This window comes from Dysidea avara, chromosome 6 (genome assembly GCF_963678975.1).
Source record: "Dysidea avara chromosome 6, odDysAvar1.4, whole genome shotgun sequence".
In the NCBI taxonomy this organism is placed as follows: domain Eukaryota; kingdom Metazoa; phylum Porifera; class Demospongiae; order Dictyoceratida; family Dysideidae; genus Dysidea; species Dysidea avara.
This window is the reverse complement of record NC_089277.1, coordinates 18,520,895-18,541,905: the sequence shown is the minus strand read 5'-3', so window position 1 is coordinate 18,541,905 and position 21,011 is coordinate 18,520,895. Positions and strand designations below refer to the sequence as shown.

The 21,011-nt window shown below is 39.8% G+C and overlaps 1 long non-coding RNA gene across 1 annotated transcript; it reads left to right on the top strand.

The window, feature by feature from the left end:
* Positions 1-1,405: 1,405 nt before the first annotated feature.
* On the top strand, positions 1,406-2,078 carry LOC136257858 (uncharacterized). The gene is made up of 2 exons (XR_010702214.1): positions 1,406-1,515; positions 1,765-2,078. It is a non-coding gene; the product is annotated as an uncharacterized lncRNA (long non-coding RNA).
* The last annotated feature ends 18,933 nt before the right edge of the window (positions 2,079-21,011 follow it).

Sequence of the window (21,011 nt, the reverse complement as noted above, 5' to 3'; positions counted from 1 at the left end):
TAGAATAACAAGAACATAAAATTTGGTCAAGAGTCAAGTGCAGTTTTAAAATAGAAGTCAAGGTCAAGATTTATCCTAGAGGATTTGTTGTTCCAGTAGTGGAGGATGGTTCTTCTGCAACTCCCCACCACGGTCTGACCTGAAGTAATTTGGTAGGTTGGGTATGACACTGATAGGTTCACTGTAGATCCTTAACTCCGTAAATGATCTATGGTGTACTCAATACTTTAACAGAAAAAAATTTCTGGTAAAAACATCACTGAAACAAACTACTTAATACGTGTTAGACCTGATGAAATTTCTTTTCATGGAGTTACCAGACATTCAGCCCTATGCATATACATATGCAAGCTTATTGGTGTACATAAACAAGTTTATACCTTCCACATTGAAGCAAGTATTGAAGCTATCCACTAGTTCATGGCACTCTATCTGTCAACTTGAAACAACCCCCAGATATAAAATACGGTATATCTTCTGATCCTGGCCATGGTGCTAAAAGCTCACTTGAGAGAGAAACCATCGCAAATGATAAAAATATGTACAAATAAATACGCATGTGGGCCCTCAGTCAACATGCGACCACAAAAAGGACCACAAATGGAACTAATGTGGGCATGGCAAGGGAAAATACAAAAAAAATACAATTATATGGATGTTACTTAATTAGGGTTCCACTCCCTACAGTCCTTCACCAAGAATATTCTCCTGGATGCCAACATACTGGCAGAAGCAGCAGTATCTAGAAGTTTCTTAATGGCTGACCTTGATGGTTTCACTACAGGATGGACAAAAGTTAATAAATTCAGCAGATTCGTGACTGTGGATGGTTGGTAATGGCCTAGGACAGATATCTCAATTGTGTCATAATAGTTAGAGATGTTTAGATGGTCAAATTCAGCTAACAATTGGAGATACTCCACTTTATTCTGCTTCCTATCGCGGGCAGCCTGAATGTGCTGACTGGAGTCCAGAGGGCAGGTTAATTCTAGGAGGGCGATAGATGGGCACTTGGTGTTGTATATCACAATGTCAGGGCGGTAGGAAGTAATTAGATCAGATGGGATTGTCGCCTGGGGGGCATCATTAGCATAGAAATTTGGTAAATCTGCAAACACTTTGACAAATGGAGTATCAGCAAAAATATCAATAAGTGACGAGGCCAAAATGGAAAGGACTTGATTATGCCTGAAAGTATATCTTTGTTGGTTTAAAGCAGTAGGACAATTGCTTAAAACATGAGCTGTTGTGGGACGATTTGAGTCACAAAGAGAGCACTTAGCTTCACATTGAATTGACCACCGCTGTAAATTAACAGCGTTATTTTTTACGCGGAAAAACACGGTTGACCATAAGACACTCAACTCACGTGATCGGGGCGCGCCATGTTAAAGGTTGCACGTAACGAGATTCGATAAGAATGTACCTCACGACTATTCAGAGTCAGTGCTATATAAAGGGTAGCTAATTAGAAATTTTTGACTCTACTAACCTGTGTCAGCGGTTTTTTGCTAGGTGAGTGAAGATAATTTGTGGGAACTTAACTTTGAAACGTGTGTTGTAAACTAGCTAGATAGCTATAGCTAATACAGTAGTTAGCTACGGAAAATGTTTCCTGTTGGCTAAGTAGCTAGCGGGCTATATGCCATGCAATGTATAGTTTTGAGCCGGTTCAGTACTTGTAGCCCAGCACGAACACTTTAGATTGTATTGTATTGTATTAGAGCTTTACAGTGACCAGATGTTTTTATTTATTGTTCACAGAACGATCTGATCCATTTTTCTGCCACTGAAGGAACTACAATGCCGTGGGCGAAGACTGAAATCCCAATCGTTGTCATTGGACACGTAGACCCTGCTGATAAACCAGTATCCACTAGCCCCGTGATCAACAAATGTCAAGGTGATAAAGTCGAAAGTATGCCGCCGGGTTTTTGATGAGTTCAAAAACTGAAAGAGAACTGACTGAAGCAATGTTACTCTGAGTTTATTTAGTAACTATGTTGTACGTCTATTAGCGATAGTGGTAGCTAGTATGCATATTGGTAGTTTTCGAAAAATCAGTTTGATTGCAATAATTAATGGTATTTAATTTTAATTTTTGTTATGCAAGACTCAAATATGAGTGTAGTACATATCAAGTTAACGTACACTTAATAAGTTAATAAATGAATGTAAGTTGGGAGAATTAACTGTTTCTTCAGACAGAGAGTTCCATAGTCGAATAGCTCTGGGTAAGAAGGAGTGATAATAGGTGTTTCTTTTAGCAGGAATAGTCATAAATCTCATTTGATGACCTCTTGTCCTGGTAAAGCTTCTATGAAGATAATTGGAAAAGTCAGCTGAAACAATATTGTTGATGATTGTGTAGAACATGATAATTGTAGACGTAGTTCTTCTGTGTTCAAGGGATTCCCATTTTAAGCAGTTGAGCATGTTAGTTACACTAGAATATCTATAATAATCATTAAAAACAAACCTAGCAACCTTACGTTGTACCTTTTCAATCTTGTCTATGTTAGATTGTGTGAATGGTGACCAAACAACAGAGGCATACTCCAACACCGGTCTAACATATGAATAAGCTAAAGATTTGACACGAAGTGAACACTAAGGTTTCTTTGTAAATTTAAATTCAGTGTTAACCCATTTTTAGCTCTGTTATGTATTTAGGCCACTTCAACTAAATCTTTTGTTTCTCGGACTGAGACTAGTTGAAAAGTGGGTTGGTAGGTAGGTATAAATAAAATAATAATAGGTGGTAATAATTTTTAAACTGAAGTTATGGCAACATGTGTAACTATGGCGTTCGTTAACAAACTATTAGTTACATCTAAATGACCAAATGTCCATCCATAATCTGACAATGACAATGACATTCCACAGCAGAATGCCGAAACGTCTGATGAAGATTCCGGCCCAGCTGATATAATCCATGTTCATTCCGTGTCACCAACAGTTCCGGAAAGCTACAAAGTGCCAGTAGAACTAAATGGCAAAACCTCTGGTCATGGAACTAGACATGGGAGCAGCAGTATCTCTTGTTAGTGAGAAGACAAGGTCCACGCAACTGAACAGCCCAGCACTGCAAACTACTTCACTCAAGTTGCAGAGTTATCCCAACAGGAAGCTCCAAGTGTTAGGATACCATACCATAAAAGCCAGAGTACAGAACAGTGAAGCAGTTGACCTTCCTTTAGTGGTAGTTCAGGAACAAGGACCATCCCTGTTTGGCAGAAACTGGCTACAAGAAGTAAAATTAGATTGGACATAACTTACACAAGTACACAGCATCCGTACAACTGCTGCAGCCAAACAACTGACTAAACTCCTACAAAAGTATGAGGGTGTGGTAAATGACAAGCTGGGCCACTGTAAAAATGTTAAAGCTAAATTGTATCTTAAACCAGATGCCACTCCAAAGTTTTGTAGAGCTCGTCTTCTTCCTTTGGCACTCAAACCTAAGGTAGACGCTGAACTAGAATGCCAAGAGAAGAGAGGGAAGTCTCTGAATGGGCCACACCTATTGTACCTGTGGTGAAGCCAAATGGCTCTATTAGATTACATGGTGATTACAAAGTTAGCCTTAACCCACAGCTACAAGTCAACCAATACCCAATACCCCACTCTGATGAGTTGTTTTCTACTTTGAATGGTGGTCAAAAGTTCGCAACTTTAGATTTATCAGAAGCCTACCTGCAAATTGAATTAGAGGAGGAAGTCAAAAGCTGCTCTACAATAAACACTCATAAAGGGTTGCATGCTTTTAACAGATTGTGATATGGCATTGCTTCCTCACCAGCGTGTGATGGAACAAATCCTTCCTAAAGTGCCAGGTATAGTCAGTTATGTTGATGATATTCTCATTACAGGGAAGGATGATGAGGAGCAACCTTCACAGACTAGAGTTAGTACTGAAAAGCTTCAAGAAAAATGGACTTACCATCAAGATGAGCAAATGCCACTTCTTTCAGCCTTCAGTACAGTAATTGGGTAAGGTCATTTCACAAGATGGAATTCAACCTTCCAAGTCAAAAATAGAAGCCATACTGAAGGTCAAGCCGCCATGTGATCAGACACAACTTAGATCCTTTCTTGGAATGGTGAACCACTACAGTGGTGTTTGGCAGACCTTAGTGTTCCCTTTAATAATTTGCTTAAGGAAGATGTAGCTTGGGAGTGGACTGAAACCTATCAAAACTGTTTTTACAGACTGAAAGAAGCCCTTACAACTACACATAGGCGGTGGAGACGGGGGCCCATGGCCCCCCCACGTTTATGTGCAAGAAAAGATCGAGATACTCTAATAGAACAGTCAGGATCTGGATACTCTAATAGAGCAGTCACAGTATTCAGAGAAGCAGTATAGCAAGCTATACTTAGTACGTATGTGTAGATATAAATAAGAAAATATAATTGGTGGAGAGTAGCTATTGTTAACAGGCTGTGACCTTTTTTTTTTTGTCTTCAACTTACAGCTGGCCTGGCCCCCTCACTCTTTGGCCTGTTCCACCACCCCTGCAACTACAACTGTTTTAGCTCACTTTGACCCAAACATGCCAATTGGTCTAGCATGTGATGTCAGTGCTGTAGGAATTGGAGCAGTTATCTACCATAAGTACCCAGATGGTAGTGAGAGACCAATTGCTTATGCTTCCAAGACACTCTCAGACAGTGAAAGAAACTACTCACAGATTGAGCGTGAGGCATTGAGTATTGTTTTTGGTAGGGGCGGATCTAGGATTTTTTGAAAGGGGGGCTAAGCTGGACAGGGACATAGGTAACTAGCCAGACATTAGAAGATACCTAGCCTTCTCACAAGGCCCTAATGGTAAGATTCATGTAGTATCCATGGTCAAAATTAGCTATTTGGAATAATGACTACATTAGTGTGCAAAGCACACTAGCATGCTTTGCATGCTAGCCTAGGCCGAGTGGTCTGCATGGGGGCATGCCCTTCATGAAATGTTTGAAGATTAGGCCCTCTAGAGTTGAATCTGAGTGTTTTAAGCAGTTTTTCAGTGGAAAACAATGGAATTTCAGTTTATCAAAACACTTTTACTTTTCCATTAAATCAAGACTGATTGCAATATGCATGAGTAGCTATCATGCATGCATGATAATCTTTTCATTTGTAGCTACCAAGCATTTAGATATAGCTAGCTATATACCAAAATACATCAGCTCCACTTCAACAGCCTTAACTGTCTATCTTACTGATAAAAAAAATGTTGTTGGATCCCACTGGAAGGTTGGAGTAGGTTATTTCACACACCATGAAGTTGGAAGAACTGTGGAAAATGCTTGCTCCAGCCTCAACATCAACAGATTCTCTCTTCATGGAACACTTGACTATCATCTTCTAAAGACCATCTGGGATTCATCAACATTGGGTGAGACTAGGACTACAAACTACACAAGTTTGACTGTGATGATTTTGCAGTCTGCATGAAGAATGCTGTTTCTAAATATTCCCATGATCAAAAAAAGCCAGACAATAGGGGAAGCCTTTGTGGGATAATGTGTGGAAGAAACATGTATAGCTAAGTAGTGGTGTTGAACGTCACAATTATTAATATGCATGCTCCTTAGCCTAGTGACACTTTGTTAGTCTTAACATCAATAAATTATACTGAAAAGCAGAATGCAGTGAAGGGTACTAGTAGCTGTTAGCTAGTCCACTGGAAATCCATAGCAAAGTACAACTATATTTGCATTTATGGGGTTTCTGAATTTACTGTTGTGATGGTCAACTTATTTCTAGATCTGCCGGGGTTATGAAGACTGACAAATACCATCACCATAACCCTCAGCATGGGGTCATATTAGAAGGTAACTGATACAGATTTTGCATTCATAGACAAAAGTGCTATAGCTACCTTATTAACTTATAAAATACCAGAAGACTACAGTTTGCTAAATGGCTGAGTTGGTAACTACATATTATTATACTGAAGCTGATAATTCTAACCAATTAATTAAACCAGCTAACACTTTTTGAAACATATAATAAATTCTAAAAACCATACTAATCACCTCTTATAGCCATAGTGGAAAACACTGCTAATTATCTGAATAAAACAAAACCCACAATAAAAACATTTGTAACTAAAGATGCAGCCCACAATCGAAACTTTTGTCCAATAACGCAATCATGTCACATGATAAAGTGGTAGTTTCACACGTGACAGCTTAAGGCTGTGGACACAAAGTAATATAATATGTAATATTATTACAGTTACTTTATTTTATGGGTAATACGTAACTGTAACTAAATAGTTCAGTTGCAAGCAATATGTAATATGTAATTAGTTACTTTTACAAAGTAACTTGCCCAACACTGCCAACTTCCTAAAAACACATAAAACTTTTTAACAATTCTTATGTGATACAGTACCTGCTTATATTGAGTAGGAGGCATAATCCAACTAAGAGAATTATGGACCAATGGCCATTTCCATACATGGGATTGAGTAAAGCAGATGACAGAAAATTTAGAGTTAAAAAAGCCCCTGAATATAGTCAATGTTTAGAAAAGTTTGAAGCTCTGCAATGGTAACTGGCAAACAATGTGTATGCTCATTGGGTAAGGGGTCATCCATTATTTTCAGCCTTTACGCAAGAGTACAAAGAGTACACTAAGGGGAGGGGGTTAAATCACACGTACGTTTATAGAATGATGAATAATCATCGTGTATATACTGTACATAGTATCAACATTTATACAGTATGCTTTGTGAAGGAGGGAGGGGGTTAGAATAAAGAGTACTCTTTGTACGCTTGCATAAAGATTGAAAATTATGGATGGTCCCTAACAGAAAAAAACCTTTCTGATTTTCATATGTCATAAGCACTTCATTAGAAAACTGAGCTTTACTTAGTTTTTGCAGTGTGGCAACAAATAACATATACTGTGACTCCCATGTGACAGTTGCTTTCACAGTGCCAAATACTTCATTGTTTTTAGGAATGACAAACCTTGACAATATTTAATATGTGGGATTCTGCTTCTTAAAGTAATCAATTGTAAATACAACTCCAAATATAGCCTCCTTATAGCTTGTACAAATTCCATGGATTGTACTTCAACCATCAGCACAGGAGGAGTGCCATAGGATGGACACACTAACAGGTCTGGAAATATTTTATTCACGACATGCAAAATATCCAGTGATTGAAATCCACGTACTTGTGATGGGCCAATCACAGTTATGGATGATGGCAATATTTTCTTTAAGATTCTTCTGATTGTATCTTGAGGTGAAAGATATGGAGGCTGTTCATTTACATGTGATGCCAAACTATCAAGATCATAAAAATTATCCGGTGTACTCTGTGTATCCATGGTGACTTCAATAGCTCTTCTTCCAAAATTCAGCAAAAATGACGATTCAAAAGTACTTTCTACTCCGATGGATAAAGATGTTACAGAAAGTTTCTTTGGTGCAACCCCCTGGTCTCTTCGAGATGGATTTTTGGTCACTAATAATGAAAACAAGTAGTGAAAAAAAGAAACAAGATAAAAGGTGCATCACGAAACCACAGTATGAACTTAAACGTATGCCCACTTTCCCGGTGTGAGTCTGATTAGACATCGCCATTTCAAAGCCCCAGCCTTTCTGATTATGCCGAGGGGCCCTTCACTTCCAGAAATGTCGTCGATCAGATCAGAAATTTATACTTCTTCGTTAGGAATTTAGAAATTTATATGGAAATTAGAAATTTGGGTGACCAAGTTTCGTAGATGGATTTTGTATGTGAAGGATCCCCCGGGTTATGCACTTAGCTACAAAAAATACGATTGTGGGTTCGAATCCCCTTGGCGGTTGCACACAGACTTCGGTGATTGATTGATTTAACCTTTCAACAATTGGCAAAGCTGTTCTTTGATGATATGGATAAACAGACCTCTCAACTTGGAACTGGAGTTAACCTTGAGACACCCCAAGTGCATGGCCTCATGCAACTGTAGGGTTCACGCGCACACACATTTTATTAATAAAGAATGTCAACTAGCTATACTGCATGCATACTGCTGCTATTTGCAGCTTATTTCTATGCTCTATGGTATTAATCTACACATAGAATCTAAGCAACCTGGTGTAGTATCACGTGAATCATAAATCTGCTTATTCAGCTTTATGCCTATCTTTGTGATGATTGTAGGTATCAGTAATCCTTTCACTAGTTTTCATTAATGCTAGAAAAACTACTAAACAAGAACGAGAAGTCACCTTACCATGTTGTAACACAGGGGCGGATCCAGACTTATAGAAATGGGGGTCAAAAATCAACTGAGGCACTACATTGTCTCTGATTTGATAAGGTGAGACCAAAAAAAAAAAGGTCACAGCCAGCTGACAATAGCTGCCCACCTCACCAACCATGCATTTATAGCTGATAAAGTACATAAAAATCCTTAAATAGCTCACTACACACTGTTCTAATACTGTGACTGCTTTATTAGAGTGACTGCTCTATTAGCGTATCTCGATCATGGTATACTAAAAATTTTTGGAGCTGGGGTCAAGAGTCCCTTGTTGTAACACAACCTTGGGTTACAGGTTGGCTCCAGTCTTTTATAGATTTGAGCGCCATAAATTTTAAATATTTATCACGTAAGTACCATTTCTTATATTGAGTTGACAAAAAGTTTTAGATTGTGGGTTTGAGTTTTATTTATAGGCGAAAACCTAGAGAATTCTTGAGATCTGGAGCGTGACCTTGAGAAATTAGCACCTAACCGTGAGACCTTGAGAAGAGACCCAAAAATTTGAGTAGAGGTCTGTATGATAAAATTAATGGTCATGTGACATAGTCATGCATATGTGTTGCTTATGGTAAGCCAGACCTCTCAACCTGGAAGCAGACCTGGTCGTGAGAAAGCCAGCCACCCATCCCCATGTATCTATGGTAAAGCCTACCATCTTTGTGATGGGGCTCACGCACATATACGTGTTTTAACAAAATAATGTTTTAAAAGGCACAACTAGCTAGATATGTGAGTACAATACTGCTGTTTTCCGCAGCTTATAATATCTCTATGCTATAGTGTAGCCTACTATATGACAACAACCTACTATTTTTGCTCCATTGTCGAATCACGTGATGTCGGTATTTCAACTCAGCTGATGTACCAGTTCACCAGTGATTCATCGCCTGAAGTCACCTCCCATTTCTTGAGTAATCAGTATCCAGCTGTGGATTCAGTGTTCAGCACAGATTTTCTGCACCAGTACACCTCACAACAACCGAAATTAAGCAATAAATATTTGTAATAACACAACTGTTAGGACTTCACCTAATACTTCGCCTTTCATGTGTGCTGAGTCTTTTCTCAAAGGATTTCACCTTCAAATAGGGCTCAGTTCATTGCATTTGACAGCGAAGCGACTCGTGACACATTCAAAAATAAGGGAAACCGCCAAAATTTCCAGCTCAAAATACAGAGGCGCCCCACTATCTAATTAACTGATCACGTGATACCTGCTACAAGACGTTTTGGGGCTTAAATCAAGGAGGTTTAGCGTGCCTTAGAAAATTTTATTGAAAATCGTGAGAAATCGTGAGATCAGCAAGCGGTCGTGATATGAAGGCTGAAATCGTGAGTCTCACGACTAAATCGTGAGAGTTGAGAGGTCTGGTGTAAGCTTACTATAGTTAGGCATTCCAGTATCCGAGATTTTTAATAAAAGGATTCTCCGTATATTATGACCCTGGCACAAAATGACAACTCGTGTTTAACGTGGGATTGCTCCGTCGTCCGAGCTCCAATGAGGATGAAAATCGCTGTGGGGTTTGTCCACACGCTGATCATCACGAAAATCTTAGTTTTATCGTGCGCGTTACATATGAGTGAGTTTTGTGTTGTTTTGTAATCTTTTCAAGCCTTCACGGTAATGTATGTAGAATACTTTAAAACTTTAAAAAACGTAATGTCAGGTGAAAGGTAGTCACTGGTGGTTACTTTAAAGTGCGTAGTTACTTCACTCGGGTTAGCGATTTTCAGCTCTAGAGCAGTTTTCTGATGGCTGTGTCATCAGTTCAAAAGTATAACCCACTTAAAAGTCGGCATAACAATGCCATAATTGAAACCACAACTCCACCTTAAGTATTGTTGCATCATTGTGGCACCTCCACTTTAGTTGTTTACCTTTATAAGTTGCTAACTTGATGTTTTAACCAACTTGAGATGGTCACTTACCTATGGATATACACCATTGCATCAAGAAGTGTGCAGTAGGTGAAGCATATTTGCTCACCACAAAGCATACAAAGATCACTGAGATCCAATAAGACCTGATGTTACTCTCATTACATGTACAGACTTGCAGCTAGAAGCAACTGCAGTTTCAAGATAGTCCAGATTGCTAGATGGCTTCCTGATTCAATTGTGCCATTTTCCTCTTTAAAATGTATGGGGAGCTCTGGAGAAAAAAATGTACCTTTTTTCAGTTTTTAAGCACTGTGCATGACAAAGTAGCTAATTCCAACCCAACAAACTATATATTTCTGAGATCAGCAATCAATACTCTATCTATTGAGCATATAAAAAGCCTATATTTCCAAAATTTAAAAATCGGGCTGGAATGCCTACTATAGTATCAGAACTCGCGGCAGTTTCATTAACAGCTTCTTGTTATAGCCAAATGGAACAGGACCATAGCAAGGATGAGATATTGTTATAACTACCACCAAGAGTAAATAATAAAAGGGAGAGTGTCTAACTCCAGTATGGACTATCAAAAATGAGGACAACAAGTCCAATATTATGAATTCTTGTATACGATTCCACTGATACAACACGTAATACATGTACGTGTACATAGTTTGTTGTTCAAATAAACACTCTGACAGTGCTACTCCTTCACATTGTCAAAGATCTGGTGATAGCAGGATTCCATCTTGAACAGCCGTTAAAGTAATCCTGTTCAAACACTGCCTGCACATACCATCACAATGTTTAGTTCCTTTCCAACATGTTGGAAATGTTCCACTGCTTGACTTCTAGGTCCCCACCAAGGATTTTTCTACCACTAGTGGCTGGGTGTAGCCATCTGTAGAGGCATGGTTGTTTAATACTATCCCACTCTAATTAGGCGGATTTTAATATATAGAGTAGTTACAAACCCTACTTCACTGGAGGTATCCATTGAGGTGGTCAGCCAGACAAATTTGTGGTTCTAGCCTACTTGCATATGCAAAGTTTAATCACTATGGTTAAGGTTTTGAAATGTGAATTCCATATGAGATACTGGATAAATGCATGCAGGATACGATGACTTCTTGAACTCTTGCCATGCATTAACCACTAATTTTGTAGTTGCAATCAGTGGTATGTTTGTTTATGATATGAAATGGCTTCCCACTTGTTTGTCATGACCCTTCAGGCAAGTGGCAGAGTATGTTACTGCCTTTTCCAATTACTCACTTTGGGCTACGATCGAGCTTACGTGATAGCTAAGGGTGGGAAAATACAATATATAAAGGAAAAATTGCTGGATATCCAACTATACCTGTTGCAAATTGCTTATAAGAAAGACTGCTGAGACAGCTGAGTTGCTTAATACTGTCGAGGAAAGGTTACATCAACTGACCATTTCATCTAATCACCCCTCAACTCACCATCTATACAATCGACTGTTGCCTCAGATTCCTGTTGCTTGTTTGAAAATACCAAACAAGATTTATCTTGTGGCTGACAGAATAAAATGCCTTAAGAAAGCACTGAAAATGAGAATACCAGGCTTGATAGAAATGGTGAATGAAATAGTGGAAGAGGGAGGTGACAAGATAAGCTCAGCCAGCAAGGCTGAGGAAAGACTGGAATTGAAGTCTAGGAGGTGAGATACTGCATAACACAAAAGTCAAGCTATAGAATGATAACACCTGATGTCACAGTATAGTTACATAATCACTTCCGAGGGGAAGAAAATGTATATAGCGTACAGCAAATGCATCGTCCAGGAGTGCAAGTTTACTTTTGCCTCAGGTCTGTTCAAACTGTCTTTCTTAAAAGTCAAACTGTCTTATTAATGAGTACATTGTCAGGAGCAAGGGAGGGAGGGAGTATTGCAAGAGATGTTTAAAGTAGTTGTGCTGGGAGAGTTATGGCTGATAGCTAATTATAACTAAGTATGCAAAAATTCTGACACTTTGATGAGTACAATAGTCCCACAATTTTTTTTATTTTTTATTCCGGCCCTAATGGCACTCCCATCCTCCCAGATCTCTAGCTAGAAGTTAAACCTAATTTAATTTATAAATGACAAAAAGCAGAAAAAAGAAAAAGCAGCTAAACCTACAGAGCCTACACAGACCTACAAAAACACTGCATGGACCGCCAGCATACACACAGCAAAACCCCCGGACAGGGGCCTTAAGAAGAAAGCCCTGCAGACTACTGACTAAACTGCAGGGAGTGGGAGCATGAAACAGAGTTCAACTCCCACAAAGGACTGCCAGGCAACAGGCTAAATAGATGTAAAAATGTCCGGGCATTGTGGTACCACAGACAAACAGAGAGTTGCTCTAGCAGATGGCGGTATGCTAGGCCACGAGAAATGCCACTCCTGGTGGTTGTCCTCAAAGCGATATCCTGCAAGACAGGACGACTAGCAGCAGACCACAAACCCAAGGACTCAACCACCAGGGGGACAAAGACACCTCCAGCAGCCTGTACAAGCTCATCATGGTGAGCATCCTTGTCTTCTTCTCCCTTAGCAGCAGCCACACCTGCTGAAACTGCAGACCGACCTAACAGAGATTCTTGTAATGGACAACGCACAGTAACATCGAAGTACGCAGGCTTCCCATGCACAAAGCCAGGGTGAAAAACATCACCCGGGCGATTCAATCGGGAACCAGCACACCGTTGCTCTTTACGGCAACCAGTGTTGTCCTGAAGTAAAGCATGATATATCACATCACATAAAGCATCGTGCCTATGTATACGCATGGGTCCATGTCCACAGCCCAGCAGATGATCACCAAATTGATCAACAACACTACCACATGGGCAGCGAACTGGAGAAGTGGCAAAAAAGAGAGGGACACCAAGCCAGTATCGAACAGAACATACAAACTCTTGTGAGGACATGGATAGGCCTAAAGAATCACAAGGAATGGCCCAAAGCCATGAACTGGTACAGGAGTCAGCAGAAATTGAACGAATTCTGGCTTGGTCCTGAATGGTAAGTGAATTAAACAAAAGGGTCTGACGAGCAATATCAAGTTCATGTTGGAAAACATGCTGCCCACAAGCTGGATGGATAAGATCAGGAAAGGAATCACTGTTAATCAAGGGCAGCAGAACAACATCCTGATCCGGGATGGAAGGAAATATGTCAGGACTCCCACTAAAAGACTGGAGCAGACGATAACACAATTCTTGGGAGCTGAAACAAGAGCCTAAAAAGGCTGCCGAAGAGGTACTGGTAGCTTCACGCAAACCCAATCCTCCCATAGAACACGGTAGAGTAGCCTGCAGCCAAGATAAGTCAGATATTGAAGATTTGCAAATACGACCTAAAGCAGATCAAAGATTATAATCGAAATGTTCAAGTTGAGAAATAACACAATTTGGGGAAATAGTACGCAAGAGATGATTAAGTTTACAAACATCCAGACAACTTAGGAGAAGATGGAGTTCAACTTGAGGGTCCCCAAACCCCCAAGACGGTCCTGAAGAGAAGCCACCTTATCAACAGCCTTGCCAACAAATGGCAAGAAATAATCAGAGGATCCCCGCACAGGAGAACCAAGAAAGGCAGCTCCTTCCTCTTGCAACAACGAAATATGGGTGACAGGCGATGGAAACTCCGGAAACCACTGATTACCAGAAGGCCAAAAGACCTCACATTTAGAAGGACACAAATTGTCCCACAATTTTTATATGGACAATCCAGATGTACAACAGTTCACTGCTGCTGATTGTTTCTTGGAAGTGTTGTTTGGTAACAAGCTTTCTCGAGTTGAGGTTTATTCTAGGGAGGAATTCCCCCTAGAATCGCAGACTCCCTCTAAATTGTGACAACTACGCTAAATACTGGTTGTAAATTGTACACAAAACTATCAAAATTCCCTGAGATTCAATCTCAAACACTCAGGATGGTAAAATCTCCTAGGGTACCATATAACTATCAAAACTTCCTATATAGTGAGAAATATCATAGAGCCTAAGTTTGCCCAGTTTCTTAGAATAAGCTTCATGGCAAAATAGTATTCAACTTTTAAAATTGCTGTTAAATTCAGTATCAAGAAGTGTAATTAAAAAAAACTCCTAGCAAGAATGCCTTCAAATAGTATGTACAATCAACAGAAATACCCTCATATTTAATCTCAAAGGCTTAATTTTTACTATTTTTTTAGAACACTCCTATAGCCATGAAAAATTAATACCCTATTGTTTTAATCTCAGGTAGTATGACTTAACATTTTTCTCTGTAGCTGGATTGTTTGTGCCTTGTGGTATCATATGCCCATAGAATGTCTCACAATAACCAACTTCTGTTCTATGTCCTGTGTAAGTTTAATGCAGAATAAATCATCACAAGCCAAGTTGTAGCCTCTTGAAGGAGCCATGCCATTATCACATCTCCACACTACAAGTATATAACTACACCTATACAATGTATGAAACTCAACTAAAGTCAGCGAAAGAACATACATATCTTGGAGTGTGGATCAATGAAAAACTGTCATGGCAAACGCACATCCTGTATACTTGTAATAGAGCAAATCGAACACTGGGATTCCTACAAAGAAATCTAAGAACCTGCCCTACTTACTTGAAAGAACAAGCATACAAACAACTAGTGCTTCCACTACTTGAATATTGTGCTCCTATTTGGGACCCTCACCATCAAACAGACATCAACAAACTAGAGTCAGTGCAATGCAGAGCAGCAAGATTTATTCTCAATAAACCATGGAATAATAATTTGGACAGTGTAACTTGCTAAATGATTTGAAATGGCCAACCTTCCAAAGTCATCGTAAATATCTTACGACTATTTAAAGTTGTAAATCATTTCCAATTAATACCTCAACAATATTTACCCTCACCCGCAAGACTGACATCAACTAGATCAAATCATCCTTCTAAATTTTACCACATTCAAACCTCTTGTGATTCTTACAAATTCTCCTTCTTCCCCAGAATGATACCTGATTGGAACTACAGTCTCTACATCAATAACATTAAAAACCTATCTCTTGCAGATTTTAAACTTCTTTAACTAATAACTAACTTAATTTTTACGATGTGTCTAGAGCTCCAGCAGCCAGAGGTGGTTTTGCCAATGCTACAGCTCCGTCAGTTCATCACGTGCCAAAGATATTAAGGGGGCGTCGTATCAGTAGCCGTAGCACCAACGTACTTTCAGTTGAAGACCGCCAATACTTCGGACTTGAGGCCAGCTTGACCCACTGAAGTGGAAGAAAGTACCGGAATAAAGCGGAGGACTGAAAAGTGACTGGTTTTCTACAGGGGAGAAAGTGCCCACTGGATTTTTAAGTCAGTGTTTTAAGTAGGTACTCCCCATGAACAATGAAGTGTGGTGATCCACTTCAAATTAGCTACTGATTGTGATCATTAGTAACTACTCATGTAGTGCAAGTTGAAAAGTCTGGTATAACAAATCTTGCTTAAGCTTCGATGTTCCTCTGAATGTAGAGGGAGCTTGCATGGGTAGATAGCTGCCAGACTAATTATCAAGCTAGGCTAAGTCGTGATCATTCCATTAGTTCCATTGGTTATCTGGCCTTGATGTTATCAACATGTCTCCTTACTATTTTCCCATCAGACAAAATGACACTGTATGACACTGGGCCTGTTGGCTTTTGAATAGTTCCTGAAACCCATTTTGACTTGGCATGACTGAAATCTTCAATGTAAACTGGGTCACCTTCACTGAATTTTCTAAAGGACTTCTCATTATCACGTGACAATTTTTGTTTTAATTGCTTGCTTTGAACTGTCTCAGTTAAGTTTGGCTTCAATAAATCTAAGCGGGATTGGAGACGTCTTCCCATGAGTAATTCTGCTGGGGCCACTCCTGTGACAGTGTGTGGTGTTATACGATATTTAAACAAAAACTTGTTCAGTTTCTCTTTAATTGATGTGCCCTGGATCTGTCGTAAACTCTGTTTGAATGTCTGGACTGCCCTCTCCGCTAAGCCATTAGTTGAAGGACGGTAAGGAGCAGAACAAATGTGTTTGATACCATTTCTCTCCATGAAGGCCTTGAAGGTTGAGCTAGTAAAGGATGGTCCATTGTCAGTGACAATTCTCTGAGGTAATCCATGAATTGTAAAAATATCTTTAAGCTTCAAGATGGTGTTTTCAGATGTGATTGATTGCATTAGCTGAACATCAAGCCATTTTGAGTGGGCGTCCACTAGTACTAGGAACATATGACCAAGGAAGGGTCCAGCAAAATCTAAATGTAGTCTACTCCAAGGAAGTGCTGGCCATTCCCAAGGATGTAGTGGAGCTTTGGCTGGTGATGAACTGGTCTTCTGACAGGTGGGGCATGACTTTGCAAGGTTATCAATTTCTGTGTCCATCTTAGGCCACCAGATATAAGCTCTTGCAAGTGATTTCATTTTGCTGGCACCAAGGTGAGTGTCATGAAGCTCTTGTAAAACAGATTGTCTGCCCTGTGGTGGAACAACAACTCTGGTTCCCCATAAAATGCAACCATCAAGCACAGACAGCTCAGTCTTTTGTTTGCTGTAGGGTTGAAATTCCTCATCAAGCTGGTTGTTTGGCCACCCTTGTAGGATGAACTGACGGATTTTTGACAATAATGGATGTGTATCTATCCATCTTCTGATGCTAGCAGCATTGATTGTTGTGGATGAAAGATGTTGTAACAAGTGAATTAGTTCTGCTGGCTGGCAATCCGCATCTGTAGTCTGAGGTTGTGGTAATCAACTTAGTGCGTCAACATTTCCAATGTCTTTGCCTGGTTTGTATCGAATGGTAAATGTGTAAGCACTCAAGGTCAATGTCCATCTTGTAATTCTTGAGGAAGCTGTAGGAGAAATTGTCTTTGAACTATTGAACAAGTAGGACAAAGGGCGATGATCTGACTCAATTATGAAGTGTCTCCCAAACAAGTAGTTGTGGAACTTCTTGACAGCAAACACCACACCTAGGGCTTCTTTCTCAAGCTGGCTGTAGTTCTTCTCAGCAGGTGTTAAGGTGCGGGAGGCATAAGCTACAGGACGTTCTTGACCATCATCCATGATGTGTGACAACACAGCACCCAACCCATACTGTGAGGCATCACAGGCTAAAACTAATTGTCGTGTACTGTCATAGTGCACGAGTAAGGTATCACCCTGTAGTGCACCCTTGGCTGCTGCATATGCTTTATCATGCTGTCTGTTCCACTGCCATTTAGCTCCCTTTTTCAGTAATTGGTAAAGTGGTGCTAATCTTGTTGACAGGCTAGGAAGAAACTTTCCATAATAATTGATTATGCCCAAAAATGATCTAAGCTCAGCCACATTGTGAGGTTTTGGGGCTTCCTGAAATGCTTTCACTTTCTCTTGGGTTGGATGTAACCCTTGCTCATCAATGACATGGCCCAGATATTCAACTGTGGGTAACAGGAAAGCACACTTTGACTCAAACCATTGACGGACATGATGCTTAAAACTTTGTCTAGATTTGTCAAATGGTTCTCAGTGGTTGAGCCCGTCACTAACAGATCATCCAACACTGTGAAAAAAGAGAGATATAAGATGGTATTTCCAGTGGCTTATTGAATACAAAAAAGCTTGATATAACCTGTAGTATACTAACAATCACATGTAAGGCTTTATTTAATGTGTTTAGCATACTGAAACCATATATGTGATGGTATAGTGTGGGCATTATATTTGATATAAGCTATTTTAGGTAATGTGGTAAATAAACTGAAACCATATATGTAATAGTATAGTATGCATTATACTAAAGTATAACATGAGTATAATACAGGGTTTATATTAAGGCTTATTTGTATTCAATAAGCCACTGGAAATACCATCTTATATCCCATCTTTTTCACAGTGCAAATAAATAGAAACACCTTCACACCCTTGAAATAGGCTTTCCATGCACCGTTGAAACACTGCTGGTGCAGAAGCAACACTGCTGGTGCAGAAGCAACACCAAATGGTAGCCTGTTGTATTGAAACAAACCCTTGTGGGTGTTTATTCTGACTAATTCTTTGGACTTGTCATCTTCCTGTTGCTGTAAATAAGCTTGTGACATATCTAATTTGGTAAAAAAATTTTCCACCTGACATGGCAGCAAACAAATCCTCTACCCTTGGCAATGGGTAGGTGTCAACTTTTGCTGCTTGATTGACTGTGACTCTGTAGTCACCACAAAGCCTGATTGAGCCATCATGCTTCACAGCTGGAACAATGGGTGCTGCCCAATTTGAATGTGTAACTGGTGTGATGATTCCTAAAGCCTCAAGTCTTTCTAGTTCATTCTCCACTTTTTCTTTAAGTGAAAATGGTAGGATGCGAGCTTTGAAAAACTTTGGGTTTGACTGTGGTTCAATCTGGAGGGTAACTTTTCCCCCTTTAAAGGTTCCAAGCCCATCTGAGAACACTTGTTTGTGTTTTTCCAAAAGTTCTGGTAATCCACTTAGCACCTGCACCTTGTGGACTTCCGCAATAGAGACTTTGAGACTACACAACCAGTCTCTACCCATAAGGTTGGGACCATTCCCAGCAACAACATATACCACTAATTGTTTTGTTTGCTCACCATAAGTGACTATGAGTTCAACAGCTCCCAGGACTTCAACAGTTTCTCCTGTGTATGTCTTCAACTGGACATCTGTTGTTTTCAATGTTGTATGGCTCTTGTTGGCAATGACATCAAATGTTTGCTTATTCAGCAGGGACAAGGAGGCTCCTGTGTCTAGCTCCATCTGGACTGGTGTCTGGTTTAGTGTCACTGATACCAGGATAGGTTCTTGACCACTGCTTGACAGAGTGAACAGGTCATAAGAGTTATCCAGTGGTGTGATTTGCCCAGTGATCTTCTGCACGTCATCAACATAATTTGTGGCCTTTGGCTGTTTGGGTAATTTCTCTTGTCGTGCTTTTGTTTTACATGCTTTTGCAATGTGTCCTACTTTCTTGCATTTGTGGCATTCTGCTTGCTTAAATGGGCAAGTTTGAGGAGCATGTTCCCCTAGGCATCTGTGGCAAGTAGTAGGTTGACGTGAGTTGCGAGGCTGTACATCCTTTCTAGGGAGCTTGGGACCCTTTCCATGAGATTGATAGTGGACTACTGGAGGCTTCTGTATTTGTTTCATGTCCTTGTCAGCTGCTTCAACTGCTAGGGATATCTCGAGAGCTTTGTCAGAAGTCAAATTCTTTTCAGCAAGAAGTCTTCTTTGTACAACTTGGTGGTTGATTCCACATACCAACCGGTCTCTGAGCATCATGTTGAGGGTGTCTCTTTAATCGCAATACTTTGCAATGGCCTGTAGAGAAGCTACATAGTTATCCACGGTTTCTCCCTCTGCTCTCACACGATTGTAAAACTTGTACCTTTGTACAATTGAAGAAGGTGTGGGGTCATAATGCTCTGATAACACCTTGATCAGGTCAGCATACTTGGTGCCTTTCAATGTGTCCTCACCTACCAAACTGCAAATTGTAGCAAATGTAGACTGTCCACCACCCACAAGCATCTGGTCATTGTTTCTCAATTGGATGGTACACCATACAGCTTCATATATATTTAAGTCATTAAGTGGGGTACATGATTCAAACTGTAATGAGTTGAGAACATACAACAGAACACCACCACCAGTGGTGTTACACCTGTCACATCTATACAAAACATAGTCATGTAAACATATCTCAGCATCACCAATAGACTCAATACACCATGATTCAGTTATAACAATTATCTTGGGTCCATGGGACAGGGGCGGATCCAGAGTTTGGAAAGAGGGGGGGCACCTTTCTGAAAAACAGTTGAAGACCAAAAAAACTTGCTGAAAACCAGTTGAAGACCAAAAAAAAAAAAAAGGTCACGACAATAATAGCCAGTTATCCTTACCAACTATATCACATCTGTTATGTAAAATAAAATCCTATTTATAGCTTCATAGGTAAGCTACACTGCCTCATGAACATTGTGACTGCTTTATTAGAGTAATTGACTGCTCTATTAGAGTATCTCGATCTTGTATGCAATTTCTTGAAGGGGGGGGGGGGGCATTTGCCCCAAATGCCCCATCCTGGATCCGCCACTGAGGGAGTTCACCAGACTTGTAAATTCATCCATTTTATTCACAATACTTTAAATATTAATTAGTAGACAAGGGAATGTAAAAGCAACATTATGTGGTAAATTATCAGGTAAGGTTTGAGCAATTATAGGGTTAAAACTATTATCAGTGCATGAGGGGATCTAGTCCTTCCTCTGCACTATCTTCCCATTTTTTATTTTGTATAACTTCTCATCCTTATTCATTTCTTTGAGTTTCATGTGTAATTTGTGGTTTGCCTCTCTTTCTGCAGGGGTTAGGTCAGGTGTTATGTAATTTTTCGATAGAAGCTAGAAGGATCGGCTTTTCGTAAACTTGTACAGTTGCGGAGAATAAATGCTTTTGATTCAACAGTGTCGACAGCAACTTTGAGTAACCTAGGTTTTTCAGATTTTTTTCCAAGCCTAATAGCCTTGGTTACAGTAGCCTTTGCCCACAAGTAGTTGAAAATGTCAGTGGTGTGCTTTATATCTTCACTCTTTTGGGTTTCCCCGTGATCAGAATTCGATTCTGCTAGATTATGGATTATTAAATTGAGCTGTCTTTTCTCTCTATCTCTCTCTTCATTCATCGCAGTAAAAACCGTGTCTGCTATAAGTGCAGGACCAGCAGGTGATTTGGCAGAATTAGTTTCAGGAGTTCTAAGCATTTCACGACACTTGGAAAGTTGAAGCGTTAGTTCTTCCTTAATTTCATGCAATTTAGACTCAACA